Below are 23,133 nucleotides of genomic sequence, written 5' to 3' on the forward strand. Positions count from 1 at the left end.
AAATTACATATAGAGTAGGTCTGGAACACAAAAAAGTAGTGATCATCATCTGGGGAAAATTTGTCAGAAAAGAGGATGCTGTTGAGACCCCACCAAACCCCTGTCTGCTGAAAATCCTGGCTGATGACAATTTACAGCTCCCCTTTTCTCTAGAGAATTAGATAATTTGTTTAAAGGAGAACTGCCTCCTTGATACATTCTGTGTATACTCCCAGATCTTGGCCAATAACTGTTTGAAGTTAGGAAAAGCATATTCCCCTTGCCTCAAGATTGGGCATACTCTGGGGTGCAGTCTGTTCTCCAGACTTTACCCAAGGGATCAGATGGAAGCTAGTCTCCAGCTGACACCACCTCTTGCTTAGTTCATCTTGCCCTACTCTTCCATTACTCCCCTTCTCCTGTGAGCACTCTCCCAATAATTCCATTGTACAGGAATTCTTATCTCAGGAGTCATTTCCAGGGGGTCCTACCTAAGACAGCTTTTTTTGTGATCCAACAGACCAAGCTAAGTGTTAAGGTACATGTATCTTTTCAACTGATAATAAATTCAACTATAGGGATGAAAATATTTTCCCCATCAACATGTCCCTCTTTATCCTGTATAAAGGTAAATACTGTCTAGACTGTAGTGCATTAGAAATCAATCACTTCTTTGATATACATTTGGTCCTTCTTCCCCCCACAAATATCAGTATAGAAAATCTACTTAGTTCTTTGTACTTAATTTGCCTTTTTAGCCCAGGCTTCTAAATTTAATCTCAAGTATATGATGCTTATTTTATGTTTGAAAGATCAAGCCTACTGTTATCAAAAAACGCTTCCTTATAATCCAGGAGCTCTTGATTTTTATGATAGTAATTGAATAGCATCACCAACTTTTACTTTTGGGATAGCCTAAAGTGCTAAATAAATTATGGGAGTTCTGTTGATACTCCCAGGGGGTACTCTGAAGAGCAGAGGAAAGTAGTTGCTGTTTGCTTATCTCCCACTACTCCAGCTCTCTGTCCCTTTTCAAATGAGAGAAGAGATTTAACAAATCACTTAAGCCTGAATCCCCACCACATGTTTGAATCCCCACCACATGCTTGAATCCACAGTTGAATATCTTGACCTGGTCATTCAAACTATGCATAAACATTCCAGGGTCAGGAAACTGACTCAACATAATACTTTTCACCCTAAAATGATAGAATATTTTAAAATAGAGAATGCTAGAGACTGACAAATCCAGGCTCTTCATTTCATTTGATGAGGTAGCTGAAGATCAGAGATGAGAAATTCCTTCAGTGCTATATAGATACTATTTATGATTTTTCATACAGTGCCACCAGTTTATCTTTTCCTGGATTTCCAGTTTTCTCTCCTTGCTCTGTCTTGCTCAAAATAAAAAAACAAAACAATCAAAACACCAAAAACTGACAAAATCATTGTAGCAGATGACAAGTTAGAAAGTCTGTGGCATAGCTCATTAATGCTAGGAGCTCTTTGAGTATACACATAAACTGGCTCTGAATATTAAAAATATCTGTCAGATTTATTAGGAAATCTGCCCATGTTGTGAAGCTTCACTTCTGCTTGACTGTGAAAGTCTTAATCATTAGTTTGCCTCACCTGATACTTCATAAGATCACCAGATCTCAGAGCTTAAATTCCAATCTGGATCTGATGTTATTTCTCAAGAAAATCTAGTCTAAGTCATAAATCCTACAGTTTTAAAGTCAAATATGAAATTTCTATTCTCCTATAAAGTGGCTAACTAGAAACAGCATCCTAAGGACATTTCACGTTTTTAATGCACAGCCTATAAAAATACATTTATTCATTCATTCAACAAATATTAATGAGAACTTATCAGGTATCAAGCACTGTGCTGATTCAAAAATAAAAGTGCTCCCAGTGTAGTAGGAGGATTGACAAATATAATTATAATACTTGCTGTGCATACAGGCTTTTATGGAAACATATGCATGGGTTCCAGGCACTCCTGCCTCAAGACAAACCCTCACACTGAATAGGATGTGTATATATGTGTGTGGCAAGTTCAAAAATAATTGCATTGAAAATGTGCTAAGTGAAAAGGGGGAAATCATTAAGGCTGCTTGAGTGGGTTTTACGGAGTAAAAGGACTCAAACCGAATCTCAAAGACTAGAAAGGCTTATGCCAAGTGTACCTTGAAGGATCAGGAACTCCAGGTAGGGGAATGTCATGCAAATAAGTTTGAAGCTGTAAAACAGCAAGACAAGTTCAAAACCTACAGATTATTCTTTTCAGCTGAAGTGTAAGGCATAGATATCAATGACAAGAGATTAAGAAGTATAGGAAAGAAGGAAACCATCATGGAGAAACTTATCTCCACTGTTGAGAAAGTTTAATTTCATCTTTTAAACAAGAAGGGAGACAGTGAAGGGTTTTAAGTATGCAGGTGATATGGTTAGGTTTCATGTATATATCTACAAACATATAAATATATATTTGCATATATATGTGTATATATTATGTGTATATATAGTATATGTATATGTGATATACACCTGTGTGTGCATATATTATAAATATATTTCAAATATATATTTTACAGCATTGTCATTATCATAATTATGTTTTAGAGTATTTGGGAAGAAAGTGTGAATTTTTTAATAGATGATGTTTGAACAACTGGTTAATCAAGCAGGAAAAAGAAGGAAATTGGATTCCCAATTAATATTTAGACAAAAATAAATTTCAGGTAGATTAAAGACCAAAGTATGAAAAGCAAAATCTTTAAATGTCCAAAGAATATATAGAAGAATACATTTAAGACCTTAGGGAAGGGTATACTTTTTTAAGAAATGAAAAGGAAAAAGAGTGATAAATTTGATTACAGTAAAATGTCAAACTTCTGTTCAAACAAAAGCCCTGAAAATAAATCTAAAAGACAAGGCAGTGTCTGTGAGAGATACATTTGAGATACATGTAACTGACAAGGGACTAATCCACAATGAAGTACACTTAATATCCATTCTAATGGATAAAATTTTAAAAGTATAACAATTCCTCCTATTTTTGAAAAAACAGGAATTCTCACATATTACTGGAGAGAGTAAATGTTGGTACAACCACCACCAAGGACAACTTGGTCATACTCATGGAGCAGAAAAGGTGTATGTCCTCTTACCCAGCATCTCCACCTGTGAGTGTAGCCCTTAAGACAAAGTTAATACATGGAATAAATGCTTCACAACAAATGCTATTCTTTTGTAATCTGATTTGCATCAGCAAAAATATTAAAAACATCTCTCAAATATCCGTTTACAGGACAATAAATGAATTGTGGTGCATTCATGTAATCTTTTAAGCAGTATAAAGCAATTAAAACAAATGAACTGAAAATGTACTTAACATGAAAAAAATCTCAAAAACCTACAGTTAAACAAAATAAGTATATTGTAAGATGATACGTATATGTGATACCAATTATATACAATTTTAAAACATGAATATTTTTACTATGTAGAATACATAAATATGTAATAATATGCAAAAGCATGCATGGGATGATAAATACCAAAATTCATGATACTTCTACCTCATCAGCTACCAGTAAATAATTATAATATTTTTTTAACATCTTTTTAAAAAATAAATTTATTTATTTATGGCTGCGTTGAGTCTTCGTTGCTGTGCGCAGGTTTTCTCTAGTTGCGGCAACGGGGGGACTACTTTTCGTTGTGGTGCATGGGCTTCTCACTGCTGTGGCTTCTCATTGTGGAGCACCAGCTCTAGGCGTGTGAACTCAGTAGTTGTGGCGCTCAGACTCAGTAGTTGTGGTGCACAGGCTTAGTTGCGGTGCACAGGCTTAGTTGCACCATAGCATGTGGGATCTTCCCAGACCAGGGTTTGAACCCTTGTCCCTTGAATTGGCAACAGATTCTTAACCACTGAGCCACCAGGGAAGTCCCTTTTTTAACATCTTTTTTGGAGTATAATTGTTTTACATTGCTGTGTTAGTTTATAACATTTTTTTGAGAATGGAATTAGTGTCATGTGTTGCTGCAAATGATTTACAGATACTTAATTCTATCATTTAATCACCATAACAACCTTATAAGATATATACCATTATTATTCCAAGTTTATAGATAAGAAAACTGAGGTACATGGAGATTAATAATTTGTCCTTTTTATATAGCTAGTAAATAATAAAATGCTAGAATTTTAACCCTGCTCTTAACTAGGACATGGTAATAGTTACCTCTGTGGAAAGTGGGATCCAGGGAAGTATACAGAAGGATTCAACTGAAACGTTTAATTTCATTAAAATTCTGGAGAAAATATGATAAAATGTTAAGACTTGATTAAACTAAGTAGGGAAACACAAGTCTTCATTATGTTATTCTCTTTAACTGTCTATGTATTCATATTAGATGGAGAAAGAGAAGAAAGAAAGGGAAGAAGAGAGAGAAGGAGATGGCACAGGTAGGGAAGTTAGGATGAGAAGGAGGGGGCAGAATAGGGGATGGGAAAGAGAGACTTCCCTGAGAGCAGAGTAAGGGATGAACTGGAAAGGGGCAAACTAGAATCAAGGGAGCAAGTAAGAGAATCTTCTCTAGGCAAGAGATTACAAATGCAATCAAGACATTTACTGCTACTTGGTGATGATGTACCTAAAATGAGTCCTAAACTGTTTTATTCATGAAAAATCTAATAATATGCCTTAGAGTTTACAAAACCCCTTTCTACACATTTTACAATTTAAACATTCCCCGTAACCCTGTAAAGCAGGCAATATTATTACTCCCTCGGAAAACTGAGGCTTAAAGAAGCATAATAACTTGTCCAGTATCCCTGCAGCTAAGAGGTCTTGGGATCAGGACTTGGACTTGTGTCCACTGATTTAAAATCTCTTCTGCTTCTCCGATGTGAATAGTTCAAAGAGTCTCACAGCAGCCGTATCTATACTAAATTAACTACCTGACTTTAAAAATGTATTTACATGGTCCTTAGTAGCAGTCATATTCTTTAAACATAAAAACTTCATCTCACACATAATTTTCTGTAATCCATACTCTCAGTACTTGTGCTTTCAGAAACATCAATTTTAATTCCAGCTTTAAAGTGAGACTGGATAGGAGACTTCATATCATACTCATTTGCTATAACTTTTTGACTTCGAAGTTAACATAATTACCAAACACTCAGTTCTCCATTTGTTAGATTCTATCATTCCTGGCAATCTGATGTTATAGGTAATGTTATTCTGCTTTATAATACGGTGAAGAAAGAACTTGGAGAGGGGAAAAAAAGCCTGAGCAATAATGTTTGCATCACCCTGGGTCACTGAAAGGTGATGTTTCCACTATGAATACATTGGTTGTTTATAGCCTCTCCCCACAAGTGGGGAGAACCCTGCCCAGGTTCAAGTACATTTTCTTTTTGAAGTTGCCAAACTTCCAATTTGACATCACTCTGAAAAAAGTGACAGATTATTGAACTACAGTAACTTTCTTGGAGCAGAGCCAATAACTAGAAACCTACACTTGTGCATAGAAAATTCTGCACAACAACTTTGCTTTATGAAAAGCCTGGTCTTTAAAAAGATTACACCCAAACGTCTTGATATCTTAAGTTTTTCAACAAAACCGAAATATATTCGCAGATGTAGAAAACAAACTTATGGTTACCAAGGGGGAGAGGGAGGAGGGATAAATTGGGAGATTGGTATTGACATATACACACTACTATATATAAAATAGATAACTAATGAGAACCTACTCTATAGTACAGGGAACTCTACTCAGTACTCTGTAATGACCTATATGGGAAAAGAATCTAAAAAAGACTAGATATATGTATATATATAACTGATTCACTCTGCTGTACAGCAGAAATTAATACAACATTGTAAATCAACTATATGCCAATAAAAATTAATTTAACAAAATAAAATTCAAAATATGGTGATTAGATTGATTAAAATTTAGTTATTCCCAAATTTGCACAATTTGTGAATATTTCTGAAGCAAGCTACACCTACACAGACCCAGCTGTGGTTTTTTGTTTGTGTGTTCATTTGTTTTGCGCTGTTTTGTCTTAATGTCTGAATTTGCCTTAATATTTTGAACAGATCTAATATTTCCATGAACCACTGCTTTATGCCCCCTCTGCCAGGACATGGCTATCAGCTCCCCCCACCCTCTCACCATTCATACCACAACAAATCAGGAGCATTTATTTAATTGGGAAGAAGGTTAATCGCAACTTGTGAAAATTTGAATTGTGGGAATATATTTTTATATGCAGTTGCATTATTTCATTTCCTTGCATAATCCACGCCATTGTTTTTCTGTGTGTTTACCTTAAAATAAAGACAGAGGTGTGAAAGAATACTGTCTGGTATTCTACTCTGCCATTCTCTTCCCTTCTATTACAGCTTTGTGTCTTAAAATGGCTTTAAGCTGAAGAAGATCTGTAGATTCTGATGTGAGAAATAGAACCAACTTGTTTACTAGATATTAAAACCTAATTAACACCTTGGTTGATTTAGTTTCTCAGTGGCTTTTCTTCTAAAATCTGAAACCACAGTAAGAACTTCCAAGTCCCCAACAAAAAGGTTTTTAACTAGAAATTAGGAGAAAAACACTCTTCTTTCTCCCTAATGTCTTGTATACACTACGGTTTCCAGGATGCAGAAAACAGGGGCCACAATGTGAACTAGGCTTTGAGGTGGAAATAATAAAAGCACACTTAGACAGTGGTGGAAAGACAGTCCAAATGGAATAGTGGGTTCACTTGGAGAACTCTAGGGTGGTGCAATAATTGAGGACCAGATGATGAGAAAAATTGAATGCCAGAATATGGAGTCTGTATTGTCCAGAATGAAGAACAATTAAAGATAGACTTTATTTCATTTGTGATGAGGATAGTGGTTGAAAGGAATAAGTGAATATGAAAGAGAATTTAAAGACTTAAATATTCAACAGAACTTGGCAACTAATTAAGTGGTTTATGTTCCAAGACTCTTGTTTAAAGTACTTTAAAAATATTATCTGATTTAATTCTGATTTTAAAGATACCCAAAAAGCTGGAATAATTAGTTGCAGTTAACAGATAATGAACCTGAACTTTAGGAAGGTTAACTACATTTCCTGAAGTCACACAGCACAAAAGTGATGGAGATAGAATTTAACTCAAGTTGATCTAGATAGTATCCACATGACCTTTCTAACTCACTAAGTGGTCTTCCAAGGTAATCTCAAGTTTTGAGAGTTTATATAATAGAATGGTTAATAGCATGCATGGGTCTGGAGTAAGACTGGCTGGGTTCATGTCTCAGCTCCATCATTTAATACCCATCTTATTTGGGGCATATCACTTCAACTTGTATGTCATTTGTTAAGTAGGAATGAAAATAGTCCCCACCTCAAAGGGTTATGGTCAGAAGTAAGTACTTAGAACAGTGCCAAGAAAAGAGCATGCATTTATTAAGTGCTCATTGTTACTATTATTCTCCTCTTTGTTTGGAAAAACAGAATAGTGGTGTTATAGTTATGGGGAGGTGATACAGAGATAGGATTTTGGAAAAAATTGGGTGAGTTGGCTTTTAGATACGATGAGACTGTTATATTGGCAATGCATCTGTTAACCAAGAATTCCAAGAACAGAGACCTGGTTGAGGCAAAAAAATAATAATAATAAGTGTGTATTTGAGGTTTGTTAGGATTACAGCCTGGGAAGCACGAATCCAAAGAAAACGCTTAAATTGTGTTCCACTGGACTACAAAATGAGGGAGCTTTATAAGGCAAAACCCCACAAGGTTACATAAATTGTCGAGAATTAGGATTGGAGCTGGCAAGAAGTAAGGGTGCTTGTTAAGCAAGGTTTGGTTGGGGTCAGAAATAATACACAGTTGCAAAGGTGGGGGGACTTTGAAACTACAAGGTTGCAGCTAGTAGCTACTAGCAGATACTGTTTTGAAAAAGTGCTGGTGGTATCCTTGAGTTTGACACAGTTCAGAGAAAATTCAAGCTCTCAGTTATGTAGGAACATGTCTGAAACCCTATCTACAATGGCCACCTGGCTCCATTTTGGATGCCTGAACCATAGTTACTCCATTCTGATTTTTAAATAATCTTAAATTTGTCATCACTACTATAGGTTCATTAGCAGCCATGGTTCCTGGAGTAACATTCTACTAGGACCAAAGTAAGGATTTCACTAGACCTAACATTATACCTGCCATCTGGTCATTAGGGGCTCAGTACATTAGCACTAAAATATTGGACTTACTATATTAGTAGGAGTAATTGACCTAATTACAGGGAGGAGATAAGGTTTATGCCTCATAGTAATGTAACAAGAAGAACAAACCCAACTCCATATTGGATCTTTCCTTTTGTGCTCTGTTGCCTGCGCTTAGTCACACTGGCTCTGCACCTTTGTAAAGGAATGTTGCCTATAGCCCGAAATATACATAGTAGCCCTTTCTCAAGGTTCTGCCTCCCAGTCTTGACCTTTAAAGCCATAACATTTTTTCATTCACATAGAGATAAAAAGCTGCAGAACAGAAAATAGCATTTGTCTTATTAAAGGTTTACAGGAACATAGTGACCAGACCTACATGGACAGCTGCAAGAACAAAGGATTATCACATCCCCTCTGGGGTCTTGGAAGAACCAAGAAGCCTGCAACAACCAGCCAGACCCCCACCCCTTTAAATGTAAAAGAAGCCTGAATTCTAACTGAGGTAAGATGGTTCTTTAAGACACCAACTTCTAGGTCTGCTGGCTTTCTGAATAAAGTCACTATTTTTTTTTTTTTTTTTTTTGCAGTACTCAGGCCTCTCACTGTTGTGGCCTCTCCCGTTGTGGAGCACAGGCTCCGGACGCGCAGGCTCAGCGACCATGGCTCACGGGTGCAGCCGCTCCGCGGCATGTGGGATCTTCCCGGACCGGAGCACGAACCTGTGTGCCCTGCATTGGCCGGTGGACTCTCAACCACTGCGCCACCAGGGAAGCCCATAAAGTCACTATTTCTTGCCCCCGCAACTTCTCTCTCCATTTATTGTGGTGAGGAGTACAAGCTTGGACTCAGTAACATTTTCAGATTTTAATCTTTTAAATTGACATGTCTTTTTATTCCTTATTAAATGCAAGGTTAAAAAAAAACAAAACTATAACATTCTCTATTAAATACGATGTAAAAGCTGTATTTCACATCACCCCCTGACTGAAGTTGAAATCATCTACAGTTCTCAACTACCCGAGTCCCAAACAAGTGGATTAACAAAGGAACACTCCTGCAGTCAGCATCTGATGCTCTGCAGGAATTTCTAGGTCATCAGCCCCAAAGGCTGTAATAAACATCTTTATAATCTTTTCAGGGGTAAAAAAAAAAATGCATCTTTAGATAAAGCCTAGTCCTATTAGACCCTAGGTAAACAAATACATGAAGAGTAAGGTCTCTACACAAAATAATTTCAAACAGGTAACCTATAAATTATATTTACCTTCTGTACTGCAAACAGGGAAAACATCATGCAGTAAAAAAGGGCTGTATCATTTTTTTTTTTACCATCTTGTTTAGGAACAGTGGATAATTTCAATATCTGCCATTCTTGTAAAGAAAGAAGAAGGAAAATGTCATATGGCTGGTATCAGACACAATGGAGGGACTTTAACAAAAATGTCCTCCATAGCAACAATAATGGAAATTTCCAGGAAGCAAAAGTAAAGGAATGTCGTCTATGCAAGAGGTTAGTACTGAGTACTGTCGGCATACAGGGTTTGAAGTCTTTGATATTTCCAAGGACAAGAATAAGAAGATCCAAGACCAGCAGCCAAAGATAGACACTAGAAGAATACTTCACTCACTAGATTATAGGAGGAACAATAGAGTCAACAGAAGGAGACATTGAAATGATAAAAGAATAACAGCAACATTCTGGTTGTAAAAGGTTAAGGTGGTAAAAACTTCAAGTACCCAGCAGAGAGGTCTTGGAAAATGAAAAATGAAAAAAAGTTAACAAATGTGTAAATAAGAAATTTAGAAAATGGCCTTCTTGAGAAGAGTTTCAATAGAATGATGGAAATAGAAACTTCTTTTCAAGAGCCTACAAGGGAAATTGGTGAAGAAATTGAAATAGCAAAAAAATGTGCCTCTTATTTAAGAAGACTGACAAAATTGCCAATGTAAGTAAAGAGGATTGTACATAGACTTGTAAATACACAAGCATTTCCTGCCAAGTCGCCTTCATACATAGCCAAATATGATTTCATCCCAGCTGTTCTCGGAATTTTCAAGAGTGAATTAGTGAAGTGTTAATTAACAAATTTTTAAAAATTTATATCTTGATGTTCACTATCTAGATTTCTATTTTACTTAGGCAAATTTCACAGAATTTTATAATGTTTTACAGGATCAGAGTAACTATATATATATATATATTTTTTTGGTTATGATGATTGCAGTAAGTTCGATATTTAAACAAAGTTTCAAGATACGGTATTTTCAGATAATACTTCGTATTGCTCTGGGTCCTAAATTTGTTGCTAGAAGAGTTGTTGCAAAAAAAAAAAAGTCATCAAAAACTGAAGTTTCACAAATCTAAACATAATTTATATGTGCCAAGAAAGTTTGCTATCTAAAGCAAGTCTATTTTTCTATCTACATCCAAATTTAACATTAATTTTAAACAATTCTATATTTTCTCATGCATACTTAGAAGCAACCAGCTGTGCATATGTATACAACACTTAGAAATGCAACTTGAATATTCCATAAACTGCTGGTTTTCCATGTCAGCAACACATAAAGCCATGCTCACCCACTTTGACCTCTTATACTCACTTTTCTCTCCAGCCATCAGGACAATAGATTTCCTGTCTTGGGTTATTTTTTAGAAGAGGGAAGTCCAACAATAAATTTGTTTTTAACCTTTCTGATACTTTTTTTTTTTTTTTTTTTTGTAGCGGTTTACGGGCCTCTCACTGTTGTGGCCTCTCCCGTTGCGGAGCACAGGCTCTGGATGCGCAGGCTCAGCGGCCATGGCTCACGGGCCCAGCCGCTCCGCGGCATGTGGGATCTTCCAGGACCGGGGCACGAACCCATGTACCCTGCATTGGCAGGTGGACTCTCAACCACTGCACCACCAGGGAAGCCCTCTGATAAATTTTTAGTTTTACCTTGCAGCTTCTTTTTCCTCGGAATCCATGGGCACTTCCTCAAAGCCAGACCAGGTTCCTTCATAACAGTGGTTCCAAATTCAAATGCCAACTGTGGCTAGGCATATCACACAACTCAGAGGTCACAATGATGCCTTCAGGACTGTTTTCATAAATAAAGTTTTATTGGAACACAGCCACACTCATTCATCTATGCATTGTCTTTTGCTATTTTCCTGCTACAACAACGGAGTTGAGAAAGTAAGACAGTGACCATATGGTCCTTGAAACCAAAAACATTTACTATTTGACCCTTGAAGTAAATGAGTTGGCCAGAAATAAACAATAGGAAATGGCAGGGACTGTGGTGAACCAACAAGGGTGCATTACATCTGAAGGACCTAATAATTATTACCATGCAGAAAAAAGCAGGCACAGCTTACCAAATTCAATATTTGAAAAAAGTCAGAAATTCCGATTTTATATGAAATCTTCAAGTTTCTAAGTGTTAGCTACTAAATCCAACTTTTTAAATGAATGAAACCAAACAAAATTAATCTACTGCCTGCATCTACCCTTTTACAGCTTCTGAAGTAACCCTTACTAGCTATGTGGTATTTGGTAAGTAAGTTTCTCCGTGTGTATCAGTTTCTCATTTGCAAGCTGCCAGCACTCCAAAAATACCAACAAAGTAAACTCTGATGATTAAGCAGAACTGGAATTTTTGCTTACCTTCACTAAAGGAAGCAAGTACAGAGTCTTAGTCCTGTCTTAGCCGGGGAGTGGGGAGGGGGAAGGCAAGGCATTTATAAGACTTGGGAAGGAGTCTGTTTTCTTGTTTGTTTATCTGGTTTTGGTTTTGTTTTGTTTTTTGGCCATGTGGCATGTGGGATCTTTGTTCCCCAACCAGGGACCAGGGATCGAACTCATGCCCTCTGCCAGTGGAAGGGCGGAGTCTTAACCACTGGACCGCCAGAGAAGTCCTGGTGGGGGGACAGTCTGTTTTAACGTGTGTCTTTCAGTGTGGGGAATGATAGGGATAGAGCAAATCTGTGACATAGTACAGGACAGGTGGACACAAAGAGGAGGCCTTGGGTTTGACGAGCCTGGTTGAACTATCTATCTATTGTACTGAAGAGGGGGTATTTAAGCTGATGAGAGCTGGTTGATTAGTCTATTGTTTGGACAAATGGATTTGCAGTAAGCTCTTGAAACAACAAAAAGTTATTTTCAACTTCATCTTCCTGGGCAGGAATTTCCTGGGATAGTAAATTAGCTCTGCCGTTGTAAACAGTTTCGGTTCTCAGACCCCCCTTGTGGTTACTCCTCAGGCTACCCTGATGGATATACCATTAAGTATGGGAACAAAGGCAATCCTAATTTCACCACTGTGTGAGTTGTCAAGATTGCACATGAAGTTTTAGTGGATGGCCATTTTAACTTCTAAAAAGTATCAGGCTTTCCTGTACTCCTTTGCTGGATCATTTGGTGGGACAGCGGCTAGGGGACAACAGCTATGCATCAGCATTTAAGACCATGGAGATCAGAGAGCTGAACATAGCAAATGAATACTAAGAGGAGGATTATGATCAGAGTTTATATGCAGTGCAATTCTCAACCAGGAGCCGAGAATGCTCTAAGTCAAGGGGAAATATCCAAGCCCTAATCTGAAAAAACCCAGACCAGAAATGGGGTTATTAGCTATATTATATAATTTCTTTACTATTTGCTTCTTGGGTAATTTTTATAATATTAAAGATCCTGGAGAGGTATAAGCATAACATTCTTCCTTTAAAATAGCACATGTTTCCCAGTGAGAGGACAAATTATATCCAAAGAGCTTCTGTTCTAAACTAACATCTGATCAATTTCATGACCCTCTCTAGTGAGGAGTTCTATAGCCTTGGTGGTATTGTCTTGTTCCTCACATATTCTTTGAATCATAACCCATTGGAGTCCCCTACTCTCTGGGCTATTTATAAAGCATGAAGTAAAGAAGCTTGAGGATAAAAGAAACTGATCCAGAGTTCCCCTTAAAAGGCTGGAGTTTCAGTCTTCAAATCAAGGCTCAGGTTGGTTTGTTTTCTGTTTTGAATTAAGAATCTAATTATTTCTTCTTCAGCAAAGACAAACATGGATTTAAAACTAACCCAAGTGATATCAGGGACTATCCTAAAGGCAGGTATTCCATCCACTAAATTGACAAATCCATTTCTAGTTTGCAGGTAATATAACCAGTTGACTTTTGTACCACAATCAAATGACAGTCATCTAAAGTCAACTAATGATGTATTTTCCATATATATATATATATATATGGCTATCAAATAGTTTTGAATGAAATCTATAATGAAGAGAGCATTAGGTAAGTCTAAATCAAAAGAGCTTTAAGTTGAATTTAACCAGCATATCTGACTTGTGAGGTCTGTGAAAGTTAGCAGCCTCCAAATAGGCACCTTCTATTCCCTAGTCCTTTTTCAAGTTCTATGTCTGTGAAGGTTCAGTTACAAAAGCGACCTCCCACAGCAGGACCCTGTTCTTGGTAGAGATAGGAACCTCTCTAACCAGGTATGAAAATTTTAGATTTCTAAATTTTATATTCCGTGCTGTCTGACCCATTGTAGTATACACAATCTAAAAAGCCTTTTAATTGTCAAGTTATTTAGGAAACCAAGATCCATACCAAGTGGCACAAAGGGAAAGAAGCTATAAGGGTCCCAAAGGAAAATGTATACAAACCCAAATGATGGCTAATTTCAGTCTTTTATCAACACATAATTAAAAACTAGCCAGGTGTTTTACTTATAGCTGAAATGACTAAGGAGGCAAAAATCAACACAAAGAATAGGGGCTTTATGGATAATAAAATGAAAGTTAATTTGATTCCAAAGAAAGAGGAAAGAAAATAGGAAAATACATACCTAAAGCTTACAGATTAAAGCATGACAACGTGGACTTCAAGTTGTTATCTGGATTTTAACCATGGATCTTGGTTGGAAGATACAGTCCATCCTAATTATTTGCTGATTTGATTTTTGCAAATTTGCCCACTCACTAACAATTATTTATAACTTCCAAATCAATATCCATGGTGCTTTTGTGGTCACTTTTGGACATTCCCAGCACAGCAGAAAATTTAAGTCTTCCAACATGCTCATTCCAAGCTGAGGCTGAACATGGTAAAACTCTACCTTCTTGTTTCAGGTCCCATAGTGTTAGCAAATATCCTTTCTGTTTTCTGTTCAGTGGCATGTTTCTTGGGTTTTTGGGTTTTTTTTTGCATTTTTGTGCTTTTTATTGGTGATTTTACTGTTTAAAATGGCCCCCAAGCACAGTGCCAAAGTGCTGCCTAGTGTTTCTAAATCCAAGAAGGCTTTGATGTGCCCTATGGAGAAAATATACACATTAGATAAGACATGAGTCATGATGCTGTTGACTGGAAGTTTAATGTTTGTGAATCCACAATATATATTAAGTAAGGTGTCTTGACACAGACACACACACAAAACCAAGTTATGTATTGATCAATTCACAAAAAATGGGACCAAAGAGTTGAAAGAACTTAACCCTATATTTCAATATGGGAGAAGTGGTTCACTATTAATTAATCCAGTGCTCATGGCCACTTTATAGAATATAACTATCATGATAATGAGAATCTACTGTATCAGCATCTCATGCCACCATCTATTTTCTCCAAAGGTCTTGAGTAAAAGCTGTCTTCCTCTAAAGATTGATTGTTAGTGGGAAATAAGACTGTAACTTCTGACTCAAAGGAAATCAAAAAGATAAACACAATTTTATTTAAAATTCTCCTCATTGCCACAGAATTTTGGTCAATCTAGCAATTTATAATGTTATTTAAACCTCAAGGTACCTCAGCTATTTAGATAAGACTTTTGCTGTACTGATTTCATAGGATTTATAAAAATTTATGCCACTATTAATTTACTATCACTATTTTCTATCATGAGTCCTTTTCCTCAAAAGTCTATCCTCTCAAACATCTATTTGTTGGCTGCCTTAATCAATAAGAAAATCTATCAAATTCACTTTGATATGCTCTTCCATAAACTGAAATGATCTTTGAAGCAACTGTCAACCTTCCTTTCAAAAATCCCATGAAGTTATGTTTCCCTCTGAACAATATTAGACATATGTGCAATTCAAAATTTTTGGATTTGTAAATTCTTTATTTTTAAAATTAAATTAATAAATGCTTACTAAATTATGATAGGCATCGCTAGAATTGTTAAACTGAGTACATTTTCCTACTAAGAGGAAATTATTATTATTATTTTTTGCGGTACGTGGGCCTCTCACTGTTGTGGCCTCTTCCGCTGTGGAGCACAGGCTCCGGACGTGCAGGCCCAGTGGCCATGGCTCACGGGCCCAGCCGCTCTGTGGCATGTGGGATCCTCCCAGACCGGGGCATGAACCCGTGTCCCCTGCATCGGCAGGCGGACTCTCAACCACTGCGCCACCAGGGAAGCCCTAGAGGAAATAATTTTTAATAAGACTTCCATTCTGTTAAATATACTGAATCCTTTCCATTACTAAGTTTTCACACTAGTTGAGCATTACTGACCACTCTCAGATTTTAAAAAATATATTTAAAAATTATCTGTTGCTTTTATCATAAAACTAACACATACTATTATACAGAAATGTGAAGAGCTTAGAAATATAGAGAATAAAAATTAAAATTCCTATTTGCTACTCAATTTCCATTCTTTAGAAGAAATCATGGTAAGCAGTTTTGAGAATGAATATATTCATGTAGTCTATCAATAAGCAAAGGTGTGTGTATTCATATGTATGTGTGTGTGTTCATGCAGGGGATGAGATCAGACTTTCCTCAAATGGAATCCTCTTATAGATGTGTTTCTTTCCTTGATACATACTTCTAATTCCCTTCCAAATTTGTATGTAAAAAACTGCCTTATCCTTTTTACCTCATCTTTTTAATATATATCCCACTGAATAAATGTGACATGATTCACTGGGTATTGTTTATGTATCCAGCAAGACAATAACCTTAAAAATGTTATTCCCTGTTGTTATTTTTCCAGTATATTGCTGTCATTGCCCATCTTGGCAGGAAATATCCTTCTCTCCCTCTTGAAGTTTCCCGAAATATCTAGGAATACAGGTGGTTTACTAAGACATCTGTTTTCCCTTCAGATGCCAAGTGGAGGGAAACTAGAGAGTACAATTAGCCCCGACTGCCATTGCTCCTGCCTCTTCAAAGTGCCCTTTTGTTGAAAGCTGGTCCTATTGATGTGTATCTACTAGAAATGTTAGTAGATGTGTATCTACTAGGTGATTCCAAGATTGAGCTACACATTTACATTTGCATTCACAATCTCAGTTATTCCCAAATCAGGGCTACTGTGGTCTGATGTCTGGGTCAGCTTAGGGATTTTAGTCTCAGCCCCTTGCTGTGTTAGAACCAGCCTTTCCTTATGAGCCTCTAGTCTAGACCTGGGTGTTACACCCTGACTCTGGTCTAGATGCTTTTCTCAAAAGTTATGACCACATTAGGCTAAGCTGTCACTTCCAGTCAGAATTCACAACACTCTGACTCCATCAATAAGTTCTAATGGCACTGTGTTTCAAATGAAAAAAACCTGGGATCTCAATATAGTTGGGTTCCTCCCAACAGGTTACATGACTACTATGAAAATGTACCCAGCTTATTCCCATGAACCAGTACTCAGTATGGAGGAGTGTTTAGGGAGGCCTTTTGCCAGGCCATATGGAGTCCTGCTACAGACTTTTTCAACAGCTAGTGGTGCTTACCTTAATTAGGGTAACCAAAGGGATCCTTTAAAGTGTTTTCAGAAGAGGTAAAAAGGTATATTTCAAAATTCTACCTTCCCAATCCAAGAAGCAGAAGCAGTTTCATCTACTAAAACTTGAAGACTCACTTCTCCAGGTATAAACTACATTTGTTTATAGGGAAGTAATAATTTTATATATTACTTTCAAACTAGTCAGTATGCTTATTGTTTCAAAATAGATTTTAATCAATTCTCTTTGGTTTTGTCAGCTGAAAGTAAAGGTTTTACTCCCTCTTTGCTGCTATTCATATCTCTTATTTTGTGTTCTTGTCTAATGGAAATAAGCTAGTTTTTCCACTCTGTGTTAAAAGTGACTGTGGGCTCCTTGTCTTGTTTGTAAATTTAATAGAAATGTTTCTAGTATTTCATATTAAACATGAGACTGACATTTTTTGAAATGATCACAAGGTTTTATTTCTGTTATGCTTTTAATTAATAGATTGTTATTTTCACCATTTTTATATTTTTATAATGAACCCTGTTTTGTCATGCCACAGTATTCTTTTAAGTTACAGCTAGACTCTATGAACTTATTTATTAATTTAGAATATTTTCATCAAGATTAATAAATTAAATTCTATATGTATTTTTCTTTTTATGCATCCTGTATTAAATTGACTGTCTTCCAAAAAATAAAAAGAATTTTGATGTCTATCTTATTTCTCCATGCCCCTGAACCTCACAAATCACATCAGATTAATGAATTCTCTAGAGAATTAACCAGTGAAATATATAAGGCTAGTTGTTCATTTTTTTCTTTCCTTTTCATTTTAGAAGATAGTTCTCCAATAACTTTCTCAGGCATTTCTATGGCTATTGTCCTATTTTCTCTTACTCCTTAAAGACAGTTTTGATGATATATATTTTCCTTTAAAAATAGTATTTTTCCCAAGTTTTAAATTCATTTGCATAATATGATAAAAAGGTTCTCTCACATTTTAAAAAATGTTCTCTGTATCTGTGAATGGTTCACTTTTCAGTTCTAATTCTGTGTGTTTCTGCTTACTCTCACTTTTTCTTAATTAGAATTGGCAATTTACTTTCAATATACATCAACATAGACAGTATGATACTATGTAGGTATAAGTCTAAGTTACACTTAAGGTGAAAAAAATCCATAGACCTAATTATAAATTCATGACCCAGCTAGCATACTATTTTGGAAGTCTATATTTCAAATGTGATTACTATAAGTGCTTCAGCTATTGATATACCAGTTACACCAGAAGCTTTGTAAATTAGCATAATTAATATCTGAAATGAATTTTCACCAGTAAAATTAGTGAGTTATTTATCTGTACAATAAATGTTACAGTGGACTCTTCCTGGAGAGATGGGTTACTCTTAATACATATAGATTAGCTACAACATATTTAAAATATTGCCCTCCCTGAGAGATCATCTTCAAAGATGGCCAGCATCAGTTTCATTTTTAAACACTAACAATGACCAATCCAAAAAGGACATTAAGAAACCAAATCTTAACAATACCATCAAAAAGAATAAAATACTTAGGAATAAGCTAAACCAAGGATGCAAAAACTTGTATGCTGAAAATTACAAAATGTTGTCTAAAAAAATCAAATAAGACCCAAGTAAATGAAAATACACCTCATGTTCATGGATTGGAAGACAATATTATTAAGATGTCAATACTACCCAAAGCAACCTATAGATTCAATGCAATCTCTAACAAAATCTCAAAGGTGATTTCTTTTTTTGCAGGAATAGAAAAATCCATTTTAAAATCCATATGGAATCCAAAACAGCCCAAACAATCTTGAAAAAGAAGAGCAAAGTTGGAGTTTTCACACTTCCTGACTTCAAAACTTACTTCAAAGCTACAGAAATCCAAGCAGGTTTGAAATTGACATAAAGACAGACATATAGACCAAGGAATAAAGAGCCCAGATATATAACTCTCATATATAGTCAAATGCTTTTTTAAATGGGTACCAACATCATTCAAAGGGAATAGGGCTGTCTTTTCAACAAATGATGCTGGGAAAACTGGATATCTATAAGGAAAAGAATGTATTTGGATCTTTACCTTACACCATATGCAAAACTTAACTCAAAATGGATAAAAGACCTAAATATAAGAGCTAAAACTAAAATTCTTAGGAAAAAACATAAAAAGAAAGTTTATTACATTGGATTTGGCAATGATTTCTGAATATAATATCCAAAACACAGGTAACAAGAGAAAAATAGATAAATTGGACTAAAAAAACTTTAAAAGTTCTGTGCAGCAAAGGACACAATCAACACAGAGAAAAGAAACCCTATGAAATGGGAGGAAATATTTGCAAGTCATATATCTGAAGAGGGGTTAATATCCAAATATGTAAAGAACTCCTACAGCTAAACAACAAAAATCAAACAATCTAATTTTTTAAAGAGCAAAAGACTTGAATAGGCCAGAAGAGAGTGGGATGATGTTTTTTTTTTAAGTGCTACAGGGGAAAAAACAAAACAAAACAAAAAAAACTGTCTACCAAGAATTCCATACTCAACAAAATTATACATGAAGAATGAAGGAGAAATCAAGAATCCCTGCATACACAAAAGCTGAGGGAGTTCATCAAAAGCTGACTGGCCCTGGCCTACAAGAAATGCTAAAGGATGTCATTCAGGCTGAAATACACAGTAATTCAAAGCCATATGAAGAAATAGAGAACTCCAGTAAAGGTAACTCTATAAGCAAATATAAAAATCATATTATTATACTTTTGATTTGCAATTCCTCCTATTTCCTACATTATTTAAAAGACAAATGCATGGAACAATTATTGTAAGTCTATGTTAACGAATACAAAATGTATAAAGATATATTTGTGACAATAACAGTATAAAGGGGGGATAGAGCTGTATTGTAGAAGAGTTTTGTATACTATTGAAGCAAAGATAATATCAATTAAAAATAAATTGTTATAAATTTAGTATGGTAACTGTAATTCCCATGGAAAACACTAAGAAAATATCTAAAAATATATACACAAAAGGAATTGGGAGTGAATCAAAATGGTACACTACAAAGAATCACCTAAAAGAAGGCACAAAAGAAGGGAGTAATGGAGAAAATGAAGGACAAAAAAAGTGTGACATACTGAAAACAAATATCAAAATGGCAGAAGTAAGTCCTTCCTGTCAGCAATTGCTTTAAAAGTAAATGGATTAAATTCTCCAATCAAATGTCAGAGGTTGGCAGACTGGATTTAAAAAACTGTATTTTGTCTATAAGAGGCTCATTTTAGATCCAATGACACAAATAGGTTAAAAGTGAAAAGGATATAAAATGATACTTCATGCAAATACAAGCAAAAGACTGCTGGGGTAGCTATACTAATATCAGACAAAATAGACTTCAAGTAAAAATCTCTTACAAGAGACAAAGAAGCATACCATATATTGATAAAAGGGTCAATTCATAATAATCCAAACATGAGCACCAAACAATAGGTCTCCAAAATGTATGAAGCAAAACCCACAGAACTGAAGGGGGAAAATAGACAGCTTCACATTAATAGTTGGAGATTTCTTAAATAATTGATAGAATATCTATACCAAAGTTAAATAGGAAAATAGAGGATGTGAGAAGCACTATAAATCAACTAGATATAACAGATATATATAGATCACTTCACCCAATAAAAGCAAGTGCACATGAAATCATTTATAGGGCAAAATGTTTGAAATGTTCTGTTTCACATGTAAAATTTAAAAAATAAATAAATGTTGATATTCACGACAAATTTTAGTCTGAGACTTGTCATCAATAACTGGTAATGAGGTTTTAGAAGCTACTTTTATCTACCATATTTTACTATTTTGGAAGCTACCTTTGTGATTAAAAAGAACTAAATTGTCATAGGTCAGTTTACAATAGGTCAGAAAGTAGTTTGTCATGCCCTGCAAAGAACCAGTTTTTAGATTTCGTCCTTTGTTCTTTTTATTTTCTGTTTTCTATCTCACTAACCTCTTCTTTTATCTTTATTTCCTCATTTAATTTTCCTTAAGTTTTTAAAAATCTTTCTTCCAACTTAGGTTCAGTTAACAGTTAATTCTTTTTGTATTATATTATTTAATAACACAAGTGTCTAAGAAATGAGTTTTTCTGAGTACAATTTTCAATAATATTATTTATATTGTGATTTATGTTTTTATTATTTTTACTTTTTAGACTACTTTAATTCACATTTTAACAAGTTATTTTGTGTGCCTTATATTTCTAAGTAGTTCTTTTTGTGTTACTTTTCTATTTTATTAGTAATTTCTAGTTTCAATGTACTTAGCTTAGATAATATAACCTTTATTATATAGCTTATGATCATATCAATAACTTTTGGAAGTTATTATGCTTTATAGGATAGAGACGTGTATGTATAAACTAAACAGAACAATGGTTTACATATGTATAAACATAAAAAGAGAAATATACATGTATATTTCCCCAAAAAGCAAAATAATATGTGTGTATGAGTGTGCATGTCTGTGTGTGTGCATGTGCATGAACACTCTGTGTTGATTAAATTGAAGGGACATTCTCTGTTAGCTTCATAGAGTCTGGAATATAGATTTATATCTTTGACTTATTTTTCCTCTTATTTATCCTCCTTAGTCATATTCATTTTTTGTCTGTCTATTTTATCCATAGCTGGCTGAGAGATGTGTTATGTTAATTTCTTGTCCTATTTTTGCTTTTGCTTGTTTTTTTTTCTTTTGCTTTATGTATTGTGATGGTATTTTAGTAGCTATACAAAGACTTGTGACATTTATATGTTCTTTGTGGATTACATCTTGTTCATTAGAAAGTGCCCCAGTTTGTCTCCTTTAAAGCTCTACCTTGCATTCAGTCTTGTCTGATCCTAACATTGCACTCCCTGATTATCTTTGCGCACATGTGACTTTTATCTTTTTAATGTCAACTGTTGTGCATTTGGGGCAGTTCATACTTGTCGTTCATCATGACCCTCAGTTCTCCACACTACCATGCAAAGAAAGACAGGTACATCTAACTTTAGAGGTTATTTCAGCTACTTGACAGTAAACATGAATTTATAATGTCAGAGGAGAATATGAAAAAAAGCTAGGTATTACAGTCATCATTTTCCTGAGGAAAGCACAAAAATAAACCCCTCTACATAGTTTCCTTTACCAACATTTCTCAATTCCTAGTCTTGGTATCCTCTACATAAAGCTCCCCTTTCCCACACCTGTTTCTTACCTCAGGCTTTCATACTACTTATCCCCACCATACTTTTGAAAAACCCCACACACTTCCGCATTTCATTTTTCTCTTCCCCAGGCAATCTTATCCACTCTCACTATTTTCCATGCCATCTAAACACTTATGGTCTCCAAATGTAAATCTCCAGATTCAAATTGTCATTTGAGCTTTAGAACCACGCATGTGAATTCTTTGTTTCTCAGCCCCCAAATCTGTTCTTCCTCTGTCTTCCTCATCCCATTAATTGGCCTACCTACTTGCCCACACCAGAAACCTAAGATTCACACCTGTCCTCTTCTCCTCCACTTCTCACCTCTGCTTAATCATTACTAAATCTAATGGAGGCTGATTCCTAAAAAGCTCAAAACTCAACCACCTCTCTCTTTCTCTACTGCCATTCTCTTTTGGGAATCATTATTCTTTTCTCAAACAGTTAAAGGGGTCTTTTAAAATGCAAATCTTGTCATGCTTACCCCTCTCCACTTAGAATTATTCTATGGATTTGGATCAAATAACATGTGTCCCTGATTCCTGGTAGTTCCTCTAGGCTTACCTCATACACTCTTATTCCCTTTATTTTATGCAGTTACATTGGAACTTTCTATGTATCTGTAATAAGAAAAGTTCTCTCCTGTTGCAGGTAAAATGCTGGAATATTTTCTTCCTTTCTCCTCAGACTCCCGTGCTTCATTTTTTCAAGCTTCTGTAAAATTCAATTTTCATGGAAGTCTTCATAGGCCAAATTAGATCTTTGTGTACACACCTCTCAGATGGCATTCTTCATACTTGTAATTGTTCACTTTGTGTTTTTCTCACCCTTTAGACTTCATAAATGCAGAGGGAAATCCTGTCCTGGATTTTTGCTATGTTCCCAGAACCTGTCATACTTCCTGAGATGTGATGGGTACTTAATAAATACT

The sequence above is a fragment of the Delphinapterus leucas genome, chromosome 19 (genome assembly GCF_059928025.1).
Source record: "Delphinapterus leucas isolate spDelLeu-1000000601 "Yukka" chromosome 19, BTC_Dleu_Yukka2, whole genome shotgun sequence".
In the NCBI taxonomy this organism is placed as follows: Eukaryota; Metazoa; Chordata; class Mammalia; order Artiodactyla; family Monodontidae; genus Delphinapterus; species Delphinapterus leucas.